Raw genomic sequence first — 14031 nt, forward strand, 5'->3', positions numbered from 1 at the left:
TTGTCACCTGTATGTCTTCTTTGGTGAGATATATAGATCTTTTGCCCATTTTTAAGTTGGGCCATTTGCTTTCTTACTATTGAGTTTTGAGAATTCTCTGTGTATTTTGGATACCGATCCTTTATCAGATACATGTTTTGCAAATATCTTCTCCCAGTCTATGACTTGTCTTCTCATTCTTGTGAGTCTGTTCTCCTTCCAGATGCTCAGAGGGCCAATGAGGACGGATTCCCAGGGTCTCCAGCATATGCCGCGTGTGCCCACACTCGCAGGGCAGCAGGCTGACGTTTGGGGCCACATCTAGGTGGTGGGAGATGGACTGCATTGGAGGAATGGATGGAAGTATGTCAGCTTTCATTGTACTAGCTCCATCCATCCATCTGTCCATCCACCCGATACATAAGGTGTGCCCATTACGTACCCTGCCTGATTCCAGGCATTAGGAAAACAAAGATGAGTCAAAACAGAGTCCTCAGCTTGCCTTCTAAAACCACACAGGCAGGTCTGGGAAGTGGAAAAAGAAACAGGTCATTTCAGTGCAGGATGAGAAAGTGCCTGGTAGGTACAGTGGGGGTGGGGAAGACCACTGGAAGGGAGGAGAATCAGGGCGAAGGTCTCACCTATCTGTGGTCTTCAGGGATCCCCAGGGCAGCACAAGGGAGCATCCCCCTACTGGCTGAGCCTTTTGCAGACGTGCCAGGGGCATTTCATCCCCAGAGGGCAAGGATCAGACCTCTCCCTGCTTCACTCTCACTGTCACAGCCACATCTTCCTCTTTGTCACTTTCACATGGCCCCCAAACAGGAACTGCTGCAAAGCCCTGAGCACCTGTGGGGGAAGCAACTCTGGAGATGTGTAAGGGGGGGGGCTTCACACCCCAAGGGGCCAACCAACAGCTCAAGCTTCAGTGCAGCAGCAATGGCTACACTCACGGTCAGCCTAGCTGAGGACCCTGGGGCGGGCAGTGCCAGATGTGTTCCTTCTGGTGTACCCATCAGCCTACCCACCCCCGCCCCATGAGAGACCCTCAGGAAGGTGGTTATCACACACTTGTGAAGGGGAACCAAGCAACTTCCCATTTTCAGGTTTCTGCAACAGGCAACATCGGGGGACTCTTTCCCCATCTCTCTCTACTGGAAGTTCTCTCAGTTGTCAAGCAATGCAGGCTTCTGGTAAAACCTTCAACGACAGAATGACAGTAGAGGGTAGGCTAGGCTGAGAAGTTAAAACCCTTCTCATTAACCCACCGCCACGTTACTCTCCCCAGAGAGGACCACGGTCACCAATTCTTGTGTCTGCTTCCCCAAGTGAAAAGCATACATATCTCTGGCTGGAGGGGAATAGGCAGGGGGATAGAGTGTTCTGTGAGCTGCTTATTCACTTATCTCTACATTTTGGATATTTTTCCGTGTTACTATAGACAACCCAACCTAACCTTTTCTTTTTTTCAATCCCTTGTCTGTTTTTCGAGGCAATGGCTTACGCTCGTGAAAGACCATAAACTAGAACTGGCTGGGGGCTATTGCCCATCTTAGCAGCAGAAGAGGCCACGGAATGAAGTGGAAAAAGCATTCGACAGATCGAGCCCAGAATTCCAGCGTGCTTGTTGTGCTGCCTTTGTAGATTTCTACACTTCTATGGGCTCAGATGCCGCATCCATAAAATGCAGATTACTGTTGCTTTAGGTTAAGGGTTGGAGCGTAACAGTCGCTCAAGCATTGTACTGATGAGCCTATGTGCAGGGCAGCAATGGAGACGCGGGCATACCGAAGACTTGTGGACACAGTGGAAGAAGCGGGTGGGAGGAATTGAGAGACTAGCATTGAAACATGTAAATTACCATGTGTAAAATAGATAGCCAGTGGGAATTCGCTGTATGACGCAGGAAACCTGGCGCTCTGCGACGACCTAGAGGGATAGGATGGGGTGGGAGGTGGGAGGGAGGTGTAAGCAGGAGGGCACATATGTATGCCTATGGCTGATTCATGTTAATATATGGCAGAAACCAGCACAATATTGTAAAGCAATTATCCTCCAATTACAAATAAATAAATTTTAAAATAAAAAAATTCCAAAGCTTATATAGAAAAAAAAAAAAAAGAATTGTAGCTCTTCTTAAATACATGGAGAGACATTCCATGTTGATCGATTAGAAGCCTCAATGTTACGAAGAATTGAGGGCGTGCTTGCTAAGTCACTTCAGATGTGTCTGACTCTTTGCAACCCTATGGACTGTAGCCCGCCAGGCTCCTCTGTCCATGGGGATTCTCCAGGCAAGAATACTGGTGCGGGTTGCCATGCCCTCCTCCAGGGGGATCTTCCTGACTCAGGGATCAAACCCGAGTCCCTTACATCTCCTGCATTGGTGGGCAGGTTCTTTACCACTAGTGCCACTAAGAATTAAGTAATTCTCCCCAAATTGGTCTGTAGATGCAACTCCATCCCCATCAACATCTCATTAGGGCTTTTTTTTTTTCTTTTTAAACCCCTGAATACTTGCAGTAGTTCTCGCCTGCTGCACATGGGACTCATTGAGTTTTGAGTGAGCTGGGCCTTGCGGAGGCTCCCAGCTTGGGGTTGTGCACTTCGCAGCTACTGTTAATTAAAAATTATCTTCTTGCTAAAGTATGCTAACCATTATCTGAGCCTTCAGTGAGTTAAAGCAACATCAAAAATCACTAATCACAGGTCATAACAAGTATAATAATAATGAAAAGATTTGAAATACTGCAAGAATTACCGAAATGCAACAGAGATGTCTCAGAGCCATGCCCTCTGAGGGCTGGAGAGGCCAAGATGAGAGCCACGAGTGGGTGCCAGTCATTCTGGGGGGAACCATGGACCAGTCCTGCCCTTCCTCCTTTCTGCAGGGTAGGCGGAGGTACTATTTATAAGTAATGCTCATTAGAGGCCTCAGGGGTCAGAGTTCTAGCAGTCCTGCCCTTTCTTGTTCCCCTTAAAGAGACCCATTGGACTTTCCTGGTGGTCCAGTGGATAAGAATCCAGCTGCCAATGCAGGGACAGGGGTTTGATCTCTGGTCCAGGAGGATTCCACATGCTGCAGGGCAACTAAGCCCGCGTGCTACATCTACTGAGTCCACGCACCCTGGGGCCTGCGCTCTGCAACAAGAGAAGCCACCCCAGTGAGAAACCTGAGCACTGCAGCTAGACAGCAGCACCTGCTCACTACAACCAGAGAAAGCCCAGCGCAGTGCTGGAGACCCAGGACAGTCATAGACAAATAAAATGACTTTTAAAAAGACGAGTGGCCCATTGTGGCTCTGCATGACATTTCCGAGTCCCAGACCTCTGTTCATTCTCTTCCTGTTTTTTTCAGTTTTCACAAAGGCTCTGGAATCATTGATGGTAATGGGGGAGATGACATATTTCAGAACCTGTCTGTTACTTCAGTTCCACCGTTGTTGGGCTTTTTCCTGGACCTTGGAGGCAGGAGCCAAACTACACACGAGCACCTAGGACCAGGAAAGGAAAATAGGAACTCAAGAAAGCCTTTGTGAAAACCTGAAGTAGGGACTTCCTGGATTGCCCACTCTTCCTTTATCTGCTTGGTAAACTCCTCTCTCCGTTCAAGATTCAGCTCAGGCATGGCCCTCCCCATCCTGCTGTTTATCTCTGCACCCTGCCTCTACCCCCAGCATCTGGCACAACACAGGTGCTCAACAATTGCATATGTTGAATGCATAAGATGAATGAACTTTCAGGCAAGATGAGTGGATTATGGAGACAGCCTGGGCTCCTGGCTCTGGAGAGAGGTCCATTTGCATCTGAGACCTGAAATGTACCAACGGGGAGACCTTGAACAAGACACTTAACCTACTTCTGCCTCGGTGTAATCACACAGGGAACAGGACAGAAATATTTTACGCTGAATTATCCACAGCTTGGCTAAGGTGAAAGCATTATGTGAATTTTCGAGTGCTTCTCCCAATGCCAGAAATAACAATGTTCACAACCAGCACTTCTGTGTTCTTGCTTCCTGCAGGCTCTCTCACCTGCTATCCCAGGGAGCCCCACAGTGACTGGGAGAGGGATGTTAAAACCTTAAGTTTACAAAGAAGAACATGAAGATTCAGGCAGGTGCAGGGACTTGCCTCAACACACGGCAGACCCAGGCTTTACACATATCCTTCCCACTCCCTGGTGGTTCAGATGGTAAAGCATCTGCCTGCAATGATGGAGACCTGGGTTCAATCCCTGGGTCGGGAAGATCTCCTGGAGAAGGGAATGGCAACCCACTCCAGTGTTTTCGTCTGGAGAATTCCAAGGGCATGGGCTTGCAAAGAGTCCAACACAACTGAGTGACTAATGCTGCCACTCCCAGAAGGCATGTCTGCTTGCCGAGTGGCAGGAAGGGGCACATATCCCAGAACAAGGACCCCAAAGAGCTCAACTCTGATTGGCAATGGCTGAAGGGCTGGCAAACAGCCACTTACTTATGAGTTATTCAAATCAAAACCCCAATGAGTCTCTAAACATACCAAAAGTCACTGTTTATCTCAGATTCAGTTTCTTGCTTCCCCTCTCCCAACGGATTCTACTTTTGCCTCAATGCTAGAAGGATGTTTCTGCATAAGATCAGGTTATTTCCTGATTTGGTAGGACCGAGTGAACCGGGACACAAAGCAATTTCAAATCTGACCACTTGCCAAGATGTATTTCAGGATAGGCAGAGACCAGGGGACCACTCTTCCTCTTCTTCTTGTTTTTCCAGTTGAGTAGAAGGAGCCAGGTGCTTCCCAAGGGAGGACAGCCCACCCCCTTGCTTACAGATTGTGCAGAGCATCCTCTGTGTGTCAGCCACGTGCGGCAGGGCCAAGGATTCAAGTTCTGTGATAGACTGCCCAGACAGCAGGATCCTGCTTGCCCTGTGTCTGTCTACTTTTTCCAAATAAGAAAACTGAGTGAGGGCCAGGGCACTGCTTGTTTCAGGGCTTTCAGTAGCCGTCAGCCCCAGTGAATGCCAGCTATTCACTGCTGTCTGATGAGCTCTCCCTACCACTGAGCTGAACACAGTAATCACTTTATTACTGTCTCCTGCGCTCATGGGTGTGAACTGGGGTCACTTGAGCTACGCTCTTGGGGTTGCTGTCAGACAGTGGCTCGGGTGGGGGGTGGCCTCCTTACCTGTACATCTGATAGTTGATGCCTGTCATTGACTAGGACCTCAGGGAGGGCTGCCCTCCCAGACACCTACCCGTGGCCTCCTTGTGTGGCCTGAACTTCCTCCCATTATGGAGGCTGGGTTCCTAGAGAGAGAATCCAGGAGGACCAGAGGGAAGCTCTTTCACCCTGCATAGCCTGGCCTTGGAAATCACACTGCAGCTCCTCTGTAGTCAGTTTTTCTCCTCTCCCAATTCAGAGAGGGAACATGATCCTGCTTCCCAATAGGAGGAATGTCAACATTACATCAACACAATAACACAGCATCACGTCAACACAACTCTTTAAGAACATATGTGATGGGAGATGGTGCTGAAGCCATCTTGGAAAATATTATCTGCAGTGTGGAGCTGGACGAGCTTGACTTCGTGACCTCTAGCTCAGTGCTTTTACTTCAGTTCACTGCTCTGGGAGGCATATGGGGTAGTAAAGTTGACCACCTATAGATTAAACCCTTCTATATGATACAGAAACCCTCAAAATGAAACAAAAAAATCCCTGGGGTATATTATTTGCAATATCTGTGACAAAAGGCCTGTTGCTGTTGTTCAGTCACTAAGTCATGTCCAACTCTTCGAAATCCCATGAACTGTGGCACACCAGGCTTCCCTGACCTTCACCATCTCCCAGAGCTTGCTCAAACGCCTGTCCATTGAGTTGGTGATGCCATCCAACCATCTCATCCTCTGTCATCCCCTTCTCCTCCTGCCTTCAATTTTTCCCAGCATCAGGGTCTTTTCCAACGAGAAAAGCTCTTCACATCAGGTGTCCAAAGTATTGAAGCTTCAGCTTCAGCATCAGTCTTTTCAATGAGTATTCAGGATTAACTTCCTTTAGGATTGACTGTTTTGATCTCCTTGCTTTCCAAGGGACTCTTAAAAGTCTTCTCCAGCACCACTAGTTTGAAAGTATCAATCCTACAGCACTAAGCCTTCTTTATGGTCCAGCTCTCATATCCATACATGACTACTAAAAAACCCCCCAGAGATTTGACTATATGGACCTTTGTCAGCAAAGTGATGTCTCTGTTTTTTTAATACACTGTCTAGGTTTGTCATAGCTTTTCTTCCAAGGAGTGAGCATCTTTTAATTTCATGGCTGCAGTCACTGTCTGCAGTGATTTTGGAGCCCAAGAAAATAAAATCTGGCACTGTTTCCATTGTTTCCCCATCTATTTGCCATGAAATGATGGAACCATATGCCATGATCTTCATTTTTTGAATGTTGAGTATTAAGCCAGCTTTTCACTCTCCTCTTTTGCTTTCATCGAGAGGCTCTTTAGTTCCTCTTCACTTTCTTCCACTTTCTTCTAGGGTGATGTCATTTGTATATCTGAGGTTGTTGATCTTTCTCCCAGCAATCTCAATTCCAGCTTGTGCTTCATCCAGCCAGGCATTTCCCATGATGTACTCTGCATATAAGTTAAATAAACAGGGTGACAATATACAGCCTTGACGTACTCCTTTTCCAGTTTGGAACCAGTTCATTGTTCCCTATCTGATTCTAACTGTTGGTTCTTGACCTGCATACAGATTTCTCAGGAGGCAGGTGACGCGGTCTGGTATTCCCATCTCTTTAATTTTCCACAGTTTGTTGTGATTCACACAGTCAAAGGCTTTAATGTATTCAATGAGGTGGAAGTAGAAGGTTTTTTTTGGAATTCCCTTGCTTTTTCTATGGTCCAGCAGATGATTTCACTTTGATCTCTGGTTCCTCTGCCTTTTCTAAATCGAGCTTGTACATCTGGAAGTTCTCGGTTGACATGCTGCTGAAACCTAGCTTGAAGGATTTTGAGCATGCTCTTGCTAGCATGTGAAATGACTGCAGTTGTACAGTAGCTTGAACTTCTTCGACATAGTGTTTCTTTGGGACTGGAATGAAAACTGACCTTTTCCAGTCCTGTGGCCTCTGCCGAGTTTTTTCAGATTTGCTGGCATATTGAATGAAGCACTTTAACAGCATCAACTTTTAGGATCTGAAATAGCTCAGCTGGAATTTCCTCACCTCCACTAGCTTTGTTCATAGTAATGCTTCTTAAGGCCCACTTGATTCCACATTCCAGAGTGTCTGGCTCTAGGTGAGTTCACTTTAAAATATACAGGGCTCCGGCACTTCCCTCGTTGTCCAGTGGCTAAGACTCTGTGCTCCCAATGCATACGGCCACGTTCGATCCCTGGCCAGGAAACTAGACTCAGCCATGCCACAACTGAGCGTTCACATCGTCGCAACTACAGGTTCTACTTGTTTCAACTAAGAGCTGAATAAATAAATAAAGAGCAGCCAAATAAATAAATGTTTTAAAAATATGTAAAGTGCTTATAAATCAATGATTGTCCCAAAATTTTAAAAAATAAACACTTAAAGAGACAATTGAAAGTAAAATGGGAAGTATATGTTTAAAAATATAAACAACGCCCCTCCCATGTGTATCTAATCTGATTGTCAAAGGTGAAAAAAGAACTTTCCAAAGGCACAAATATTGCAAATGGGCACTCTCAAGCATTCCTGCTGGTGGGAGGGTAAGTTGGTACGACTTTCTGGGAGCAGTTGGGCAATAGTTATTAAAAGCTTAAACATTTCAATCGTGAGTTGGAATTTACTCTGGGCTTCCCTGGTGACTCAAGTGGTAAAGATTATGCCTGCAACGCTGGAGAACTGCGTTCAATCCCTGGCTTGGGAAGATCCCCTGGAGAAGGAAAGCAACCCACTCCAGTATTTAGAGAAATAAACAAGGACTTGTCATACCAGAGCAAGGTGTCTCCCTTCTCCCCTCTTCCTCTGTGGTAACTATAAGTCTGATGAATGTCATTTTTAACGACTGTTCGTCTGTTCTACGAATGGATAATAAACTCGCCAGCTCTCCTATCTGAATCACTTTGCTGTGTGCCTGAAACTAACATCCACTAGAAACCAACCATGTGCCCTCACCTTCTCAGTCATTTCAACCTCGTGGACCATATCCCGCCAGTCTCCTCTGTCCATGGAATTTTCCAGGCAAGGATACAACCAGGCAGGTTGTCATATCCTTCTCCAGGGGATCTTCCCAACCCAGGGGTCGAACCATGTCTCCTGGAGTGGTGGGTGTATTCTTTACTGTTGAGCCACCAGGGAAGCCCAGAAGTTCAGTTTTAAAAAATGACTCTGAGAGGAAACACTGGGCTGTTTAGGGGAAACCTGCATTAAAATGTAGAGGCTTGAACACATTTGGGACAGTAAAATTTAGACTTCCTCTGGTAGCCGGTTAGGCAACTGGTCTTAAGAAAGTTCTTTAAGAATTCCCTAAGGCATGGTTCCCTGGTGGCTCAGTGGTAAAGAATTCGCCTGACAATGCAGGAGACACCAGGTTGATCCCTGATCTGCGCTGTTCCCACGTCCCATGGAGCAACTAAGCCGGGGGCCGTAACTATTGAACCTGTGCTCTGGAGCCTGGAAGCTGCAACTACTGAATCCATGCGCTTCAACTACTGAAGCCGATGCACCCTAGAGGCTGGGCTCTGCAGCAAGAGAAGCCACCGCAACAAGAAACTTCTGCACCTACCGAGGGGAACCCCTGTTTGCTACAACTAGAGACAGCCCATGCAGCAACAAAGACCCAGCACAGCCAAAAATAAAAATAAGTAGATAGACTAGATGATAGATAGATAGATGATAGTGTCAGGCTCGGAGAACCGCACTCTGAAAAGGACACTCGGGGACAGCCTCTAGTGGGCTGACAAAGTTTATTTTCTAACTGCGCAGTTTTATAATTTTCAGGGAATAGAGCATAAGGCAGACTTGCACGTAGCCATTCTAGATAAACATTCAAGCATTCAAGCATAAAATACAGTTCCCATCGCCCAAGACATAACATAGCTTTGGCGAAACTCTAAAGGGAGTCTTATCATGAAACAACAGTCTTTGCTCTCAGAAACAGGTGGTCAGAAGGAAGCCTTCGAACGCCTCAAGGCCAGGTGTATAACCCTTCGTTATCCGTTCCCAGCCTCAGGCACTCGGTGAACGCTCATAACCCTTTGTTATGCTCCTTCCAGCTTCCAACCTTTGTCATGAGTGGAGCAAATACCTCTTCAGTATTTGCTTACAGGCTTCCAGCTCCTCCACAGATAGCTAGATAGACAGGTAAAAAGAATTCCCTAAGTGTCCAGTACGACACCACCCTTACGGTAAAAAGCAAAGAGGAACTAAAGAGCCTCTTGATGGAAGTGAAAGAGGAGAGTGAAAAGTTGGTTTAAAACTCAACATTGAAAAAACTAAAAAGATCATGGCATCCGGTCCCATCACTTCATGGCAAATAGATGGGGAAACAATAGAAATAGTGACGGATTATTTTCTTGGGCTCCAAAATCACTGCAGATGGTGACTGCAGCCATGAAATTAAAAGACACTTGTTCATGGCAAATAGATGGGGAAACAATAGAAATAGTGATGGATTATTTTCTTGGGCTCCAAAATCACTGCAGATGGTGACTGCAGCCATGAAATTAAAAGACACTTGTTCCTTGGAAGAAAAGCTATGACAAACGTAGACAGCATATTAAAAACCAGAGATATTACTTTGCCAACAAAGCTCGGTCTAGTCAAAACTATGGTTTTTCCAGCAGTTATGTACAGGTGTGAGAGCTGGCCCATAAAGAAAGCTGAGCACCAAAGAACTGATGCTTTTGAACTGTGGTGTTGGAGAAGACTCTTGAGAGTCCCTTGGACTGCAAGGAGACCCAACCAGTCAATCCGAAAGGAAATCAATCCCGAATACTCATTGGAAAGACTGATGCTGAAGCTGAAGCTCCAATACTTTGGACACCTGATGTGAAGAGCTGACTCATTGGAAAAGACCCTGATGCTGGGAAAGATTGAAGGCAGAAGGAGAAGGGGACGACAGAGGATGAGATGATTGGGTGGCATCACCAACTTTTGTGCAAGCTCTGGGAGATGGTGCAAGTCAGGGACGCCTGGAGTGCTGCAGTCCATGGAGTCTCCAAGAATTGGCCACAGCTGATCAACCAAACAACAAGGGTCCAGTAGTTAAGACTCTGTGCTTCCATTTCAGCAGGCATGGTTGACCCCTAGTCTGGGAACTAAGATTCCACAGGCAGTAGGGCCAAAAAAGTTCTTTAGCAGAATGGTGGGGAAAGCCTGAAACCCAGCTTCTTTTGGGGAGGTTGTCTGATCACTGACCCAAGCAGACATTGAGAGGTGTTTCCTGCCCTCTAGTGGTCACTTCTGGAATTGTCTCCTAGGAGAAACCTTGACTCACTGGGGCTGGAGAGCTCTCACACTCTCATTCCGGTCTATCTATCCTCAGGTGGCTCAGTGGGTAAAGAATCCACCTGTCAATGCAGGAGACGCAAGAGACGTAGGTTTGATCCCTGGGTCGGGAAGATCCCCCAAAGAAGGGCATGATAACCCACTCCAGTATTCTGCCTGGAGAATCCCATGGACAGAGGAACCTGGCAGATTACAGCGCATGCTGCTAAGTCACTTCAGTCGTGTCCGACTCTTAGCGACCCCATGGACTTCAGCCTACCAGGCTCCTCCATCCATGGGATTTTCCAGGCAAGAGTACTGGAGTGGGGTGCCATTGCCTTCTCCAATTACAGTGCATAGCGTCACAGAATTGGACATGACGGAAGCAACTGGGCACACGCGTGTCCTTCACCTGCACTTCACTTCACACCACCAGCAGCCAATCTCAGAGCCTGTTTTTCATGGCTTTTTGGCCCTTCCACCGCATAATGGTGTGTTGTTTTGACAAGGGCCCCTTGTAAGCGTTCTTCTCCAAAATAACGGACTCTCCTTTCGGCATCCTGGGTCAAGAGTTTGGCGAGCAGCCAGGGCTGGACCTCTGAGCTGCAGGTGGGCAGTGACCATCCGGCCAGAGGGGCTGGGTCTTTCCAGTCCTCCTCAACCTGCTTGCTCCAGGATCTGCTAAAAGAATTTTGCAAAACCAGATTTCCTCTTGCATTTGTATTCAACACATTTTTCAACAGAGGTTTGCTCAGTTACAGAAAGATGTAACTTCCGGTGTACTGTCCATATCGATACTTAAAAATTAAACTGTCACTTCACTCTAATTTATTCAGTGAACCCGAATACAAGAGCATTTTAGATCTGCTGTCAGCGGTTGAAAAGAACTATGAATAAATCCCTTACGTCCTTTCTCTCTTTGTACTTGCATTCCCGTTCCCTAAAATGTTATTGTAAGGGGATATGCTTTTGCCCTGGAAAGTCTTTTATTCACTACGATGAACTGAATAATCCAGATCAGAGGGAAAGGAAAGAACGCCGGAGTGAGGCACTCCATGTGGAAGGGCCTGTCAGGTGGTCGTCACTGTTGTTCAGTCGTTCGGTCCTGCCTGACTCTTTGCGATGCCATGGACTGCAGCACACCAGGCTTTCCTGTTCTTCACTATCTCCCTGAGTTTGCTCAAACTCATATCCATTGATGCCAGCCAATCCTCTCCTCCTCTGCCGTGTCCTTCTCCTCCTGCCCTCAATCTTTCCCCCAGCATCCGCATCTTTTCTAATCAGTCGGTTCTTCACATCTAGTGGCCAAAGTATTGGAGCTTCAGCTTCAGCATCAGTCTTTCCAATGAATATTCAGAATTGATTTCCTTTAGGATGGACTGGTTACATCTTCTTGCTGTCCAAGGGACTCTCAAGAGTCTTCTCCAGCACCACAGTTTGAAGGCATCAGTTCTTCGGCGCTCAGCTTTCTTTGTGGCCCAACTCTCACATCCATACAAGACTACTGGAAAAACCATAGCTTTGATTAGACGGAGCTTTGTCAGCAAAGTAATGTCTCTGCTTTTTAATATGCTGTCTAGGTTTGTCATAGCTTTTCTTCAAGGAGCAAGTGTCTTATAACTTTGTGAAGACACACAGAGAAGGGAGGAGATGGGGTTCCAGGTCTGAGGAGCGAGGCTGAGGGATGTGTAGGGCTGCCTCGTGGACTACCCACTATTATTCTCCATCCCCGAGCTTGCTTCTGGAGGCTCTGACACCTCACTGCAATACCTGGAGCACTGCTGCGGAAGGAGGTGGGGGGGAGGCAGGGTCTGCCCCCTGCTCTGCTTCTCCTTGGAGACCTTTGAGGAGGAAGATAGCAGTCTGGACTTGGGGGAGGGGGGCTGCAGGGGGCATGTGGGCATCAACACCAAAGACCCCAGAGGCCTCTGTGGAGCAGAGAGGAACACAGACCCACAGGCTCAGCAGCTGGAGGGCAACTCGGCACAGATGGATGCCAGCCAGAAATGCCAGAGGTCCTGGCAGCTGCCCCCTCCCAACGCCGTGCCTGCTCCCAGAGAGCTCAGTTCCTGCGGGAACGTGCCTGAACTCCCCTCACCTCTTTTTTTTAATCGTTTGGCCCTGCCTCCTGGCGTGTGAGATTTTAATAGCCCGACCAGAGATGGAACCCGAGTCTTCTCCCTTGGCAGTATGGCGGCTTAACCACTGGGCCCCCCGGGAAGTCTCCCCTCACCTACTTCTGTTATGAGACTTCATTTTGTTAGGGGAACCACAGTCCAAAACTGCCTGCCTTGGCCAGGCCCAGTAGTAACCACTTACCAGGTAAGGTCATGGTAAGGAACTCCGAACAAACAAGCTACCACCAATCAGAACTCAGGAAAGGTCAAAAGGAGAGAGGCGATGCCAGTTCATACATCCCACCAACCTCCCAGAATCCTTCAAACTGGAATCCATCTTGAATGAGGGACGCGTGTGCCACCAGGAAAGACCCTGAGTCAGAGTGATTGGCCAGAGACAGCCTGGAAACTCACGCCCCTGCCGTGAAGCCTGGGGCTGGGAGCCAAGCGGCGGAGCAGTTCTCCTGGGTTCCTGTACCTGCCTGCTCTCCCATCGGGTGCCCCTTCCCAGTAAGGTCTCTTGCTTTGTCAGCACATGTGTCTCTTTGGACGTTGCATTTCTGAGTATTAGACAAGAGCCTGCTGTCGGGCCCCGGAAGGGATCCCCGTTCTTGCATGCCTCCTGTACTGTCAGAAATTCTGTGTTAATATTTATGTTATCTAAGCCCAGAACCATGTGTGCGCCTAACAGATACTCAGTACATGGTGGTCGTTTTTAAACTAAATCTGAAAATAAATAAATAAATAAACTAAATCTGTGAATGGATAAACAAAACCATGGAAGCCCTCTTGGGCTTAGTAATCAGATCCCTGAACCTTTATTGCTCAGGTAAGAAAAGTTAGTTGCTGTAAGTATTAAAATGAAATGGCTTAAGTAATAGAGGGGATTCATTTGGTTTTGAGGAAGGCTGATCAAAGCAACTGTATTTGCACAGCATGTCTGTCTTTTAAGACCTAACAGTTTATTTCTTCTGAGAAGCCTTTTTGCATTACTTATACCTGTCAGCTACAAATTGGCACTTGCTATGGGCACTAGCCATCTACCTCTACAAGGATTAAGTCATACGCTGCTACAGCGGCTGACCTTCAATACCCGCTGAAGGGAGTTCAGGGTGGAGAGCGGAAATGAAGCACTCTGTCCTCCGAAAAACAGGCAGAACAGGTCTTCAGATAGTTAGATATTTTCAGGAGCTGATATTATGAGCCCAGTTCTTGTATCTCCTCATATCTAGGAAAGCACTAAATTCCTTCACAGTGACATCTGCTAACTAAACCTTCTGCAGAAATATGTGCTTGCCTCTATGAACTCCCCTTTCACCAAAATCGCATCTGTACTGACCTAGGTCCCTGCCTCTTTGGAGCAGTTTCCCAGCGCTATCTGAGGTGATCTCTCTGGGGCGGCAGTCCTCATTTTGCCCTAAATAAAACTTAACTTGCAACTCTCAATTTTTTTTAGGTCGACATATCCTTCTTTCTTTCTTCTTCTTTTTTT

The 14031-nt window shown here is 47.2% G+C and overlaps 1 long non-coding RNA gene across 1 annotated transcript; it reads right to left on the bottom strand.

Moving 5' to 3' along the window:
* Nucleotides 1-271: 271 nt before the first annotated feature.
* Nucleotides 272-630, bottom strand: LOC121817976 (uncharacterized). Its single transcript, XR_009598517.1, has 2 exons — nucleotides 422-630; nucleotides 272-319 (listed from the first exon to the last, which is right to left on the bottom strand). It is a non-coding gene; the product is annotated as an uncharacterized LOC121817976 (long non-coding RNA).
* Nucleotides 631-14031: the final 13401 nt, after the last annotated feature.

Source organism: Ovis aries, chromosome 25 (genome assembly GCF_016772045.2).
Source record: "Ovis aries strain OAR_USU_Benz2616 breed Rambouillet chromosome 25, ARS-UI_Ramb_v3.0, whole genome shotgun sequence".
NCBI lineage: Eukaryota > Metazoa > Chordata > Mammalia > Artiodactyla > Bovidae > Ovis > Ovis aries.